Raw genomic sequence first — 13219 nt, forward strand, 5'->3', positions numbered from 1 at the left:
GCCACACCTGCCCCTGAACTGTCAGACAGCTGATGACCCACAGGGGCTGGGTATTTAAAGAGCACCCAGCACTTGTGGGCCCTGCAACAAAGAACATCCCATGAGTCCCGGCGAAGCCTGGCTCCAGCAGGGGTGTCTGTCCAACGTCCCTGCAGGCCTACTTCGTCGGTTTCCACTGTGAAACTGGGGGTGCTCTTTCCTGCTGGGGGAACACCTCTCGAGCACAGCAGGACTGCCCATTGCGGAAGGGGTTAACGTGGTGGTCACCGCCCCTCCTGCTGAGTGTGGCCGCAGGGATGCTCCCTCAGAATCCAGAAGCTGTGCTGCCTTCAGAACGTGACAAGGCTCTTCCAGGACTCCTCTGCTCTTTGCTACACCCTCCGCTCACTCCTTCCCGCAGTTCTGTGCAGGTGGATGCCACAGTCGCAGATTTTGGAGACAGTGAAATTGGACATCGATCGTGGGAGCCACCTTTGTTCTCTCAGACTCTCACCTGCCAGGCCTCAGTCATAAACTAAAGTTCTGCTGTTTTTAATTCTGAGCATCTGACAGTCTTCGTGGTGACCTTCCTGAGATGAGCGATACCCGGAGAGCAGACGGTGTTTCGCAATCCGAGACTCCGAGGTACTGCCTGCAATGCTCTCTTTCCCCATAACCGAATTCTGTCTGGCTTCCCCTCCTGCCTGATGGTAGAAAACTGAATCTACTTAGTTCCAGGACAGCTCAGACCTGTGGGTGATTTTTCCAACATTTCAAGTTTAAGATTCAATCAGTGCAGCTTTGGGCTGTCCCCCTTCCCCTAGGCGGGGCCATGCAGAGGGGGCATGGCCTTGGGAGGGGCCCCTGGCCCCTGGACCTTGCCCATGCTGCCCTGATTGATGCTGAGATGAGGGGCCGGCCCTGCTGGCCTCTCCTGCTTGTTTCTCCCTCCACCTCAGGCCCCTCCAGGTCTCAGCACCGTTGGCTCTGGGATGCTCCCAGCCTGGTCTTCTCCTTGGCTGGTGACCCTTCCTCAAGCTGGTGTCTTGCAGAAGAAAACCTGCAGGCAGGGGCCCGGGCTTCCTACAGGTTCCCAGGAGGAGACGGGGTTCCAGGCACCTCTCTGTGCTCACAGGCCCGTCTGTAAACTGGATGTAACACCAGCTTCACGGGTTGTTCGGGGGAGGTAAGTGAAAAACGAGTGAAATCCGGGCGCACAGGGTGTGCACGTTCGCTGTCACTTCCCGACTTCCTCCAGTGAGCCTTTCCCCTCCCCTCACGCTGCCCCCTGTTTCACTAGAGGCTGACCCTCCTCCCTGCACCTGGTCACACAGCGCCTTCCCGGACCCATGCCCTGGAGTTTCGGGGGCAGGGGCGCTGCTCCTCCTGTGTGCCCCGGCCGGTCCCTGGATTCTCCTCCAGGCCTGACTTCATCAGTGGCCTCCGTCCCTAGGGTGTCTGCTCCCCACAGCACCCCCACGACTGTTCCTCCCTTCCTGCTCCCCTGTCAGCACGCTGCCCTCTCTCTCCTTAAATGTCCCTGGTTGACCCTGCTCCCGGCAGGTCACCACAGTTCCCACCTGGTCTGACTCCTTGCAAGGGTCCTCACCTCCGTCACCCACTAAACTGCGCCCCACGTGTCGCCAGCACCTTCCGAAAGCTGCCCTCGGGGGATGTTTCCATCATTTCCCTGCTTGGATTCTCAGCGCTGCTTCTCTTGGGAAGGCTCTTCTGCTGGTTTCCAGGCCCTGCGTTTCCCTCAGCCCCAGTTCTTGTCCCCCGTCGTGTAGAGCCACTGTCCTCTGCGTTGACCGTGTGCCGATTAAGCACCAGAGCGATGTGTGGCAGAGAGTCTGAGGCAGTCGTAGCGGAAGCGTGTGTTCAGTGCACAAGCCGTGCGAAAGGCAGGGTGGGCTCTGGGGGTGGGTGCAGGGCAACTGGGGTGGGCTTCCTAGAGGAGCCACAAACGGAAAAGGAGAGAAAGTGGTCTCAGGCAGAGGAGACCCTCCCAGGGTGATGCCAAAAACACAGAAGTAGATTGACATGCACAGAATTCTGAGCAGCTGGGGTTCCTCTGCCTCCGTGTCATTGACCAGGCGGTGCTGCCCCCAGGGGACATTTGGCAACATCTGGAGACACTTTGGGCTGTCACAGCTTCTACCTCCTGGTGGATGCTGGCAGGGAAACTGCCAAACGTCCCCCAGTGCACAGGACCCCACGCCCTGACACCAGAGCAAACGATTGTCCAATCCCAAATGACAATAACGCTGAGGGTGAGAAATCCTGTCCCATTTTAACTCTAGTCCGAGGAGTCTGGCTTCCAGGCCAGAAATCCACGTGTGATGTTTCAGACCTGGCCTCCCGAGGGTGGGGTGTGCCCTCCCCGCATTAGACCTGCGCAGCCAGCCAGCAAGCACAGGGCTGTTTTCTGGAGGGAGTTCAGTCCAAGACTCAGACAACTCCCCACCCCCCAGCTGTGCTCTGGGGCACGTTTGGTGTCTGGCCCACCTGCACCTCCACCCCAGGCCTCCTTTTGCAGGGAGGTGCCTCCAGTGCGGACTTTCTTGAGGCATCTGCCAAGACCACCTTGTCCAGGGGCCTTGAAGACGCCCTTCTCCACTCTGACTCAGCATCCAGTACTTTTCCACGCGGGCCCCTCCTCCATTCCCCGGCCCTCCCCAGCCCCCGGGCCCAGCACGCCCACTGGATGCAGACCAAGTCACATTGTGCAATGATTCGCTGTTCTTTGTCTTTGAATCTAGGAGGCACGTGATGATTTTAGAAGCACGTGTCAGTTTTGAGATGCCAAAGCCAAGAGGTAGTTCACGGTGGCTGACAGACTGAGGCCTCCAGGAGTCTTGTGGACGGCTTGGGGGAGGAAGATGTGACTGGGGTCAGTGTAAACCCCTCCCCTGTGGTCTGAGAGAGAGTGACGCACGGGTGTGGAGCGCGGCCGGGGCTGATGAGCGTGGGTCAGACGCCCTGACATTTGGGGCCGCGTGGGTTGTCATCCAGCTGTGCTCCGGGGTGTCCTGTTCTGCTGTTGGCACGCTCTGGAAGTTATTTACTTCAGCATGTGATTGACGGCATCTCTGAGCTCCACAGAGGGCACGTGCCGCCCACTGTGCCTCTTGGAGCGGCTCACATTCACACACTGCTGTTTAGGGGGGTCACCTACAGCCCAGAACACATCCAAGGACACAAGTGGCTGAGTCGAGGATGCTTGTCGTGGAGAAGCGAGGACCTCTCTGCGTGGTGGGGGACGAGGAGACATGGAGGACCCTCAGGAGAAGGGGGATTTGCTCTAATCGGACAGAAGCTTCCGCCCCCCCCCCCACAGGCCTCCTCAAAGCCGTCAACCTAATCTCGTGTTCGTCGGAACTGTTATTCTTACTTCCTGAAAGAGAGCCCCCCAGACCGAGTGCTGTTATCACTGCTAATCCTGGACCCTCCACGGAGCTAGAATTAGCCTACGGAGCTCTCGGGACGAAACTGGAACCAATGGTAGGAAGTTACCATGAGGCGAGTGTGCTCAGAATCTGGAAGTTCTTCCAGTCCAAGCTCCTGTCCACTGGGATGGGCCACGGAGGAAGGCACACCTCCGGGGGCCCGGAGCCCACGCGGCTGGCCGCCTGCCGGCGAGGGGGCCCAAGGTCGCGTCCCACTCCAAGCATCAGCCTGTGGGACCAGCTCTGGAGGAGACGCATTCAGCTGCATTTCATAGCAGGCATCCCGAGCCCAGACGCACACTAGTTTTCTGGCTTTCCGTTGCTACATTACAGTGAAGTAATAAAGTGCACGTTCAGAGGCGTTCGGTATTTCAGAATGGCCTTTCTCACACACACTCAAGCTGGAAGGAAAGTGCTGATCAGTTTGCAGGAAACGTAATCTCCACTCCTCTAGTCAGGCCCTCGGATGCTGGATTCCTTCTCCAACACGCCTGCAGGCCTGGTCGTGCTCCTGCAGGAAGGAACCCGCCCACCACTGGGAATGTTTGTTGCTGCTGGAACAGTCACGGGCCATGGCCACGCCAGTGGACGCCTCACAGTGAATGGGGTGACCATTGAAGAGCGACACCTCCGTGGGCCATGGGCCACATGTGGGCCACGTCTGGTCTGCAAGGAGCTGGCCCTGCATTCAAGGTCCCACACACACGTGTCAGTCCCGCCCGCAGCCTGGGATCATCACACCCAGCCTGATGTCAGTCACGTCGGGTCAGGACCACAGACACAGCCCCGGGTGTTTCAATGGGGAGAATTGAATATAAGAAATTGGCTAAGCAGATGAAAAGGCAGAAGCAGAAAACGGAGGCAGCAGAGGTGGTGAGGGCAGGAGTGCGCCCACCCTCGGGGCTGGGGGGACCGGCAGAGGCTGGGGTGGCCGCACCCGCCAGCTGGGAGGGGTGCCGTGGGGCTGGGGGCCCAGCGGGCCCTGGAGGCCAGGCTGCTGCCTGCCGGTGCGGCCACCTCTGCCACCCCAGGGAGGGGAGAAGAGCCGGAGTGACGTGGACAAGAACAGCTGGTAAGCAGCCCGCTCCCTCCTCCGGCCTCGGGTCTCCTCCCCGCGCTCCCCCTGGCAGAGCTGACCCGGAGCCAGCTGGCCAAGGGAGCCATGTCCGCAGGGCGCCCGCCTCGGCATCGCGTGGAGAGTGCATGTGGTCTGAGAGTAGGAGGTGTTTTTATACATGGAAAGTGCTTTTTCGCATTTTCTTTGGGAAACATGATGGACACAGGGCGATCCCACTAAGTGTCCTCCCAGGAACGCACAGTGGGCCTTCTCTTTCTGGACTAGGGCACTCCCCTCCCCGCTGGTCTCTGCAGAAGGGAGGGGCGATGTCTTTGGGCTTGTGATTGGCCCTGTGACAACTCTGGAGGCAAAAGTGATGCTGACTTACTACTAATTTGAAAGGCACATTAGTCAAGGAGCACAGATGCTTTGAAGAGATTGAGGCCAAGACTTCTGCCCACTTGGAGGCAAGGAGGCCAGGCAGCCGGGGCTGGACTGGTGGAGGTGGACGGAGGAGCAGGGCCACTGTGCCTGACGGGCAGTGGGAGACGGGGCCCGGCCGTGTGGGCACAGCGTCGGCGCGGGTGTGATGGGGCAGGACCGCCGCACACAGCCTAGTCCTGGGCCATCATCCCTGGCTGGGCACTGGTCTGCCCGCAGAGACAGTCACACCCACACCGGAGTAACACGGACGAATCGGGGAGATTTCCACTCAGCTAAGTGTATTTCCTGTAAAAAAGTGCCCTGAGCCGAAGTCACATCCTTTCTGCATTTTGATGTCAAAATGTCATTTCTGTAATAAAATGATTCTGATGGGAGGTGGCAGGTTTTGTTTTGTTTTTCCCTCTCACTTGGCCACGTAAATGGTTGACAAATCTATGTAGGTCAGGTCACCAAAAAAAAATTTTTTTGAGCCACTGCCAATATGTGGAATCCAGGAATGTGGGAACCACAGCAAAGGGCTGGTCCCAGGGGGGCCTGTCATGAGCCTGCGCTTGACAAAGACTGGAAGAATTGGGGGGGTCCAGGGAGGGCGGCCCTTCATCCTTGCCTGAGGGGAGGAGAAAACAAGTCGTTGGTAAGAAGCCCCAGAACTTCCAAGACTCATGAGCTTTTCCAAGAACTGAAGATCACGCTCAAGACGCCCCTTTACGGGGGAGAACACCCACTGGAGAACACTGTTGTCCCATGAATACTTCACAAGTTGTCCTCATCAGGAAGCGACCACGCAGCTGTTAGGAAGAAGGAGCTTTGGCCTTCTCCGTGGCTGGAGGGAGGGCCTGCATTTCCTAATCTGTGGCCAGAGGCCCGTCCATCAGTGTTTGGTGGGGAGTGGGCAGTATGCTCAGAAAAGGAAAGAAGCTTGTGGCTTTTAACAACACTTACTGAACTAAAGTTATAAAATTCAAAACTAAATGTTCTTCAACCTTTACGTTCAGGGTATAAATCTTGCTCATCTACTCAAACGCCTGATGTTAGAAAGTCAACTACCCTGCGTCTGTGACCAGTGGTCCCCTTGTGTGTGGATGTGACAGGTTAAGTTCCCTCAAACAGCGGTATTTCTAATCTTGACTAAATGACCTTAGTTCGAGCTGTAATTACAAATGTCATAGCTAATTCTTTCAAACACTTCTACTGGGCACGTTTGTGATCCTTGCGGGCAAAATCCCGCCGTCCCTGGGACGTTTTCGTCCATCTGATAAATCAGACTCCAAAACCAGCAAATCAGGAGCCCTGACCACACCAAACATCCCAACAGCAGTCAAAGCAGACAAAAAACAGCACAGTGACTGGAACACTTGTTACCACGGCTACGTAAACACAATGTACTCTAGTCCCATACGATTCAGGCTTGACTGCTTTCTTCATCTCAGAGTTAAAAACGTGCTCACCCAGCCCAGGGACAGGGCCCTGCACCCAGGCCCCGGGCCTGCAGAGAGCAGGCGTGAGGTCTCCGCGCTGGAGCAGAGGCCCAGCAGGCGAGGCCGGGACCCCCAGCCCCCAAGGAAGAAACTCCTTGCCACCTGGTAACTCATTCTTTTTTCTCCGATTCTTTTTCTCTGATTACAGTTAACCCCCACCCCGCCCGTACCGCCCGCTCCTGGTGGCCGGTCCCCAGGAGCCCAGCATCACTGCTGTACATGCAAACCATCTCTCCATGACGTTACTGTCAAACAAGACTCGCAGCTGGCATGCACTCAGGGGTGATCCACATGCGCCATTTCCCAAAGCTATTATTGGAACTTTCCACGCAGCTTGCCTTTAGCGCAGCTCGTTGTGAGGCCACGAGAGAGGGGTGGATTTCCACACAGTGATTATTCTTTTTAATGCAAAATTGTCGCGGTTTAGCCCACGGGAGCCCCTTGTTTAAGCTGGGTGCTTGAACTATCCCGTATCTTTCACAGCAAAGCAAGTGGTCGGCTGACTTTTATTTGCCCCAAGATACAGAATCAACTGCTACGAGTGACCTCAGTTGAGGCACCCTGGGGAGGTGACACTGATTTATGCCATTTTAGTAAATACCCTGAGTTCAAGTTTTATCTAATTTACCCGTCTTTACTGACTGTGCTTTTCGTTTAAAGCAGTCTTGATCTATTTCCCTCATTTTCTGCTGCCAGCTTCTAGCTTGTCTGACAAACCCCATCCTCTCTCCACCTTTTATTTGTTTGTTTGTTTAATGGGGGTGCTGGGGATGGAACCCAGGACCTCGTGCACGCTGAGCATGGACTCTGCCACGGAGCGATTCCCTCCCTTCTCGCCAACTTTGATGTGCCACATTGTAGGTTACTTCCCCAAACCATTCCATCACATCACACCACCTAGTCTTTCTGTTACACAAAGGTGCCCCTGCCTCCTCCTGGACTCCTCCGCTGGGCTGCAGTCTTATGCCAGCTCTTCAAAATCCTTATTTGCCTCATCGGCCACTGTTCAGGGTTCATCTGCCAACAACCACACTCTGTTTGGTTAGAGATGGGAAATCGACTGTGTAACTGCGCTGTAAGTCTGCGCTAGCATCAAAGTCAACAAGAGGTTCAGGACTGTCAGGCGTGAGTGTCAAACTGTTCACCAGTGGCAGTAACCCACCCTGTACTGCCTGACACTTTGCTTTTTGTCTTGGCATTGTCAGTGCTGTAGTGTCTGCGCCCTGGGGGTGGAGGGGACAGCTGGTCCAGGCCCTCCCGGTCACTTTGGGCTCAGCTCATGGGGAAACGTCAGTTCCAGGAGCTTGTGAGCCAGGCTCTGTGCCGGGCCCCAGGAGCCCCGCCCCTCGGGAATTGCATTCCAGTGCCAGCAGGACGCCGGTTGCTCTCAGGGCCTGGTGTCAGCACTGACTATTCCTGAGCTGACCCGGGAGCAGAAGAGGCCCCCTCCTCCGCGTAACCCTGACCGGAGTGTTGTAGCCAGAACCCCAACAGGGAGAACACCTGCGACGGAGGGCAGGGACCTGGGACACAGTGAGCATCGAATGGCTACGAATGATTTTCCGTTGAAATAGAAATGCTATCGTGCCCACCTTTGCTGGAGGATGAGAAAGCAGGAATGTGCTCAGAATGGACGGGTTGGGGGTGCTCCAAGCCCGAGAGATGGGGCAGCTTACAGGAGGGCCGAGGCCACCTGAGCTGGTCAGCCCCTCCAAGCACACCTGGGTGGCTTCCCGAGCGTGCACATGTCCCTGGGACTGCGGGAGCTGCACTCTGTTCCTCCCCAAGGCTTAGTTTCTGAGAACTTTCTATGAAGTACAGTCAGAAAAGTACACGTAACCCGACGGAGAACTCACTGAATTCCCACCAACTGAACGTGCTCCCGCAGCCAGTCCCAGATGAAAAAGCAAGATTTCATTTCTAAAATTTGAACAATTTTGCATGTGACATGAAATCCTAAAGGCAAACTGGCATGTGTGTGATAAGCCTGCCCCGGCCCCATGTCCCCTGCCCCGTGTCCCTTCCCCCCATCTCCCCCGTGGCCCCTCCCCCTCCCCTGTGGCCCCTGCCCCGTGTCCCCTCCCCATGGCCCCTCCCTCCCAGTGGCACCTCCCCCTGTGGCCCCTCCCCCACGGCTCCTCCCCCGCGTTCTCCTTCCTGGAGAAAACGCATTGTTGGTAGTTTCTTCACCAACAGGTTTTAAGTCCGACTTTGTGCCATTGGTGAGATCTATGCCTGGGGGCTGCCTGGAAGCTGCTCGTGGGCCCGTCCGGGTGGCAGCTGGCCTGGGCTACCCAGGGCTGTGGTCCAAGGCGGCAGCTGACCCCAGGGCCCTGGGTGGGTGACCAACTGGGGAGGGGGGACAGACGCCGGGAATCCCATAGGCAAGTCTTGTGAGCCCTCGGCCCATAATGGGGAAGCCACCAGGCAGACCCTGGCCCTGAGCGAGGCCACAGGCCACTCAGTCCTGGGGAGGAGCCGCCTCTCCCAGGAGATTGGGAGATTGCGGGAGGAAGGTGGCAAGGCCAGGCCTAGAGGAATTGAACTGGGCTTGGTGGGAGCGGCCCCTTTGTGGTCTGGGGGTGGTCCTCTCCTCCCGGGTCTGGGGCAGGCAGGAACCGGGCTGAGGTGGCCGATCCCCCCCATACACTTAGTTTGGGGCTCTCCAAGAGGAGAGAATTTTAAAATAGCCTGGCTGGCACAGGCAGGGCGACTTACAGTACCCCGCACCCCTCACACTCGCAGTGCCCTCCAGCAGCATTCCAGTTGAGTCTAGTTTGTGATTTTCCCCCAACACTCTCAGAAGCAGCCTCAGAGCACCCAAGACACCCGTCCCAGACCCTCCTCCGACCTCCTAAATATCAGGAGGCCCAACTTTTTTCTTTTGTTCCAAGGAGCAGCTCTTGCTGACATCTGGTCATCCAGTGAACATCTTTCCTAGTGAATGATTCTTTGTATCACAGTCTGTCCGTTGGAGTGACTGGTGTGGCTTCTCTCCTGGCAGAATCCTGACCAGAGGGTGATTCAGGGCTAATTCCTCTGTGTCGGCCTCTTTCCCGTCTCCACAGCGACAGCAGATCTTGAAATGTCAGACTTCTAAGTTGGCTATCGTGGTGTCTGTGTGGGGGCATCTTAGAAGGTATCCATTTCTGCATAACAAATTGTCCCCAACTTGGGTGACATAAAAACTTTGTTATTTGGAAGTTTCTGTGGCCACCATCTTTTTGAGGTAAGGGTGGGGGCAGGTCAGCTATTCACTGGAAATTAGTCACAGACCTGAACACTCCCAAGTCCCATTTCTTTGGAAACTTGTGAGGACAGATGTGCAAGAACTTGATTAACAGACTTCTACTTTCTGTCCCAGATTTTGAAGATGATTCCAATGATAACATACCATGTCCCCTGCCTTCCCCAGGAGGGTTATCTCCTGCCCAGAGACATAAATGCTTTCCATGCCGCTGTTGGTCGTGCAGTAAAACCGCATAGCCTCGAGCCCAGACCGTGAGCAGGAGGCTCGGGTGCTCGCAAGGGACCGGCGCGGCGCCGCAGAACCGCAGATCCCGGCGCCCCCCAGCAACGCCCCCTTTCCTGAGGTGTCCTTGGGGTGTTGGGGGAAGGTTTTCTCGGTGAAGAGCCCTTCGGCCGTCATCCTGCCACCTAACAAAAACGACTTCAGACGTCCTGATTCCTGGTACTTTGTTGTCCTTCAGGACTTAATTTAAAACTCTGTCTTGGAAGAATTCTTAACTTTTTCAGAGCCCAAAATGATGTCAATGGAACAATATTATTGGTGAGGTCAAAGCACAATTTTAAACAGTTTAACATGAGAAGTAAGTTTAAAGGCCTGCAGCTTTTGTCTTCCCTCCTTCGGGGCTCCTGCAGCCCTCCTGAGCAGCTTCTCTCCTGCCCCCACCCCTTCCCTGGTTCCGGTCTCCTGTTTCCACCATCAGATGAAGGGGAAGCCTTCGTTGATACTGAACGGAGCCCAGGGTGAGAAGTCTCATCTCAGCAGAGGGCAGCTCGCGCCACCTGCTGGGGACATTGGGAATAGTCCTTCCATCCCTTTGTGAGCTAATTGGCCCGAGTCTGGTTAGTTCACAACCTGGGCACTTTTACTACTTCTTTAAAAAAAAAAAAGTTGATTTTTCAAAGTTCCCTGATGGTTGTTGCTGAGGTGCGTCCTGCAGTTATAATTAAGAACCCCTCTTCCCTCCACAACACTGCTGTCCAGAGGCGACGCTGACCCTGGTCAGGGAGATGTCCGTGGGGGCTGCCGCAGGCAGGATGGGCCCAGGTGAGCGCCCCCTGGATTCCTAGCCAGCAACGTCACTATCGATAGACTGAAACCAGCTCAACACACACCATGTCACAATTTTTAGAGGCCTGTTTCTTTAGAGTACAAATTTTCAATGGGACAAAATAGCATGTAGTAACAGAGCCAAATATCTTTCGATTATTTCTAAAAATAAGAAATCAAAAGTAGGTAAGTTAAACTTTTAGGTTTAGTAGTTAATATTCAAATATTTTATCTTATTTAGGAATGATCTAGATAGTCAACAAATGTCTACCATTTAACCTAGTATAACTTTAAGGTTTTAAGGTGCCAAAAAGGTTTTGAAAACTATTTTTAAGCAGGCAGATTATAAAACCCAATTATCATTGAAAATTTCATTTAGAGACTTTTATCCCACTTACGTCTATTTAGTGCACATGTTACGAACAATTATGTTGGGATTGCTCATGAAAAATTTGTGAGACGTTAAAAAGCTAGCTATCATCTTCAGTTACTTTTTGTTACTGTTGACAAATTTTGTAACATATGCATGTCTGGCAAATATAAAAAAATCATAGAAGTGAAGAAACAAAAAGCTAAATGTATGACTCTCTTTTTTTATTGCTGAGGTTGGCATGCACCAAACAATTCATTTTATTCTACATTTTGTTCCTAGGATGAATTACAATTTTATAATTTTTTGAAAGATAACTGGGGCATATTACAAAATTTATGAGTTTATTTGAGAAAAGTCTACCTGAATGGGTCAGAAGTGGTTACAAGAGCTCCCCACCCCCACAGGAAGCGGGGATGAGGGGGTTGGGGGGTGAAGGGGTGAAGGGGTGGACTGTGGGTGTGTGGCGGGGAGGCTGGGGAGGAAGGCAAAGTGAGGACATTACTGACTGGCTGAAGCCTAAAGCCTGTTTTGACTGGTTGTCCTCAGGCTTCAGTTTCGTAGCCCTGAGGCTTTTCCAGGCTTGCATTTCCTCCACCTCGGTCAGGGGCCAAGGGCCTTGGAGCCGCTTCAGTCTGATGACCTCCTGTCAATTAACTCAACAATATTAAACAGCTGGTAGATATAATACTAGCCTACCTGACTAGTAAACCCAGGGAGAGTAAAACCTGTCTGTCTGTATTATACTAAATGCTGACAGTTCTGAAGCCATCCCGTCTTTATCAAGCTGACAATGTTAAATGATCCTCATTTACCAAAGATGATCCAGATCACGTGAACTGAAAAACTACTTTGGATGAGTTCGTGTTTTTTTTAGTTTTTAGGAATACCTCATTTCTATAAGTGCTGGTGTTTCTAAGCTAATTAAAATAGATCTCTTTTATGGGGCTTTATGAATTAATGTTGGCAATACTATGGGGAGGTTGAAAATACATTTACGTGTGAAATGTACACAGACAGATACAGACACAAACAGAAGACTTATGGTTCTCATCCTAAAATTTTGGCCATGAGTCAGGAAAACATAGTCATTCAAAACTCACTAGTTTATATAAAACAGCTGGATACACTGTGTTTCTGTGCAGATGGGATGGGTTCAGTTTACCTGCTCGGTGAGGGCTAAATTTTCTACCAATATTTGTGGAGGAGACTTTTAAGATTTTCACTTGCTCTGATATGTAATCTTATGGACGCTGTGGACTAAATTTGGGTTGAGAGACTTTTTGGAAATATCAACTGGCTGTCTGGGTATTTTAAACTCTCATATGAATTAATAAAATATCCAGTTTATTTTCAAGAAGTTAGAGTCAGATGTCCTTCAGCCTGGGATCCAAGAGTTACTTATGTCCTTGGAAGTCTGCACGTCAAAGAGATGGCTCTCACGTTCTTGAGAAGACAGTTCCTGTTAGCAGGGGGTTAGGGTCATTACTAACTTAGTTTCCTCCTTTTTTTTTCTTATGTGCACGGCAATTCCATTTCCGATGTCCTGACCCTCTGCAATATCTGCAAGTGGCTCGAGATGAACACAGGGGATCTGAGAACTGGTAAAACGGAAGGGTGGACCTTAAATTACTTCTAGAGCCTCATTTTCTGTTTTGGTAAAGACTCAATTAGAAAGACAGGTTCTGTTGCTTTTAATTCCTCAAAGAATCGGGCCACCTCAAGGGTAACGCCAAGGGGCTGACCCACACATCCAACTACAGTCTTGACTTGGTTTCTTTACACCAGGAAGATTTCCAGCTGAGCTGGAAGAGTCCTAAATCCTGGATTTAGAGCTGTGTGCCTTTGGAATGATTTTATAAGTCTTTCCACAAAGGCTTGAGGATGTTTCTCTCCTTCTGGGCACTTAGTTCCATTTTAGCCCATTATTCATAGGTGAGAAGGCCTTACAAATAGCTCCCATCAGGGCCTAAACATTGGCCTCTGATTGTGCCAACTTCTGACCAGACAGCTCTTTTTAAAAATCCTGCCAAGCATCTCCTTATCAGGTTTGTCTGGGACCAGCAGTAAATTTCCCTGAAGGTATTGACTCTCCCACCTTTGTTTTCCTCCTCTTTCAACATGACTTGAAACCACGATCAGTGG

Source organism: Camelus bactrianus, chromosome 24 (assembly GCF_048773025.1).
Source record: "Camelus bactrianus isolate YW-2024 breed Bactrian camel chromosome 24, ASM4877302v1, whole genome shotgun sequence".
NCBI lineage: Eukaryota > Metazoa > Chordata > Mammalia > Artiodactyla > Camelidae > Camelus > Camelus bactrianus.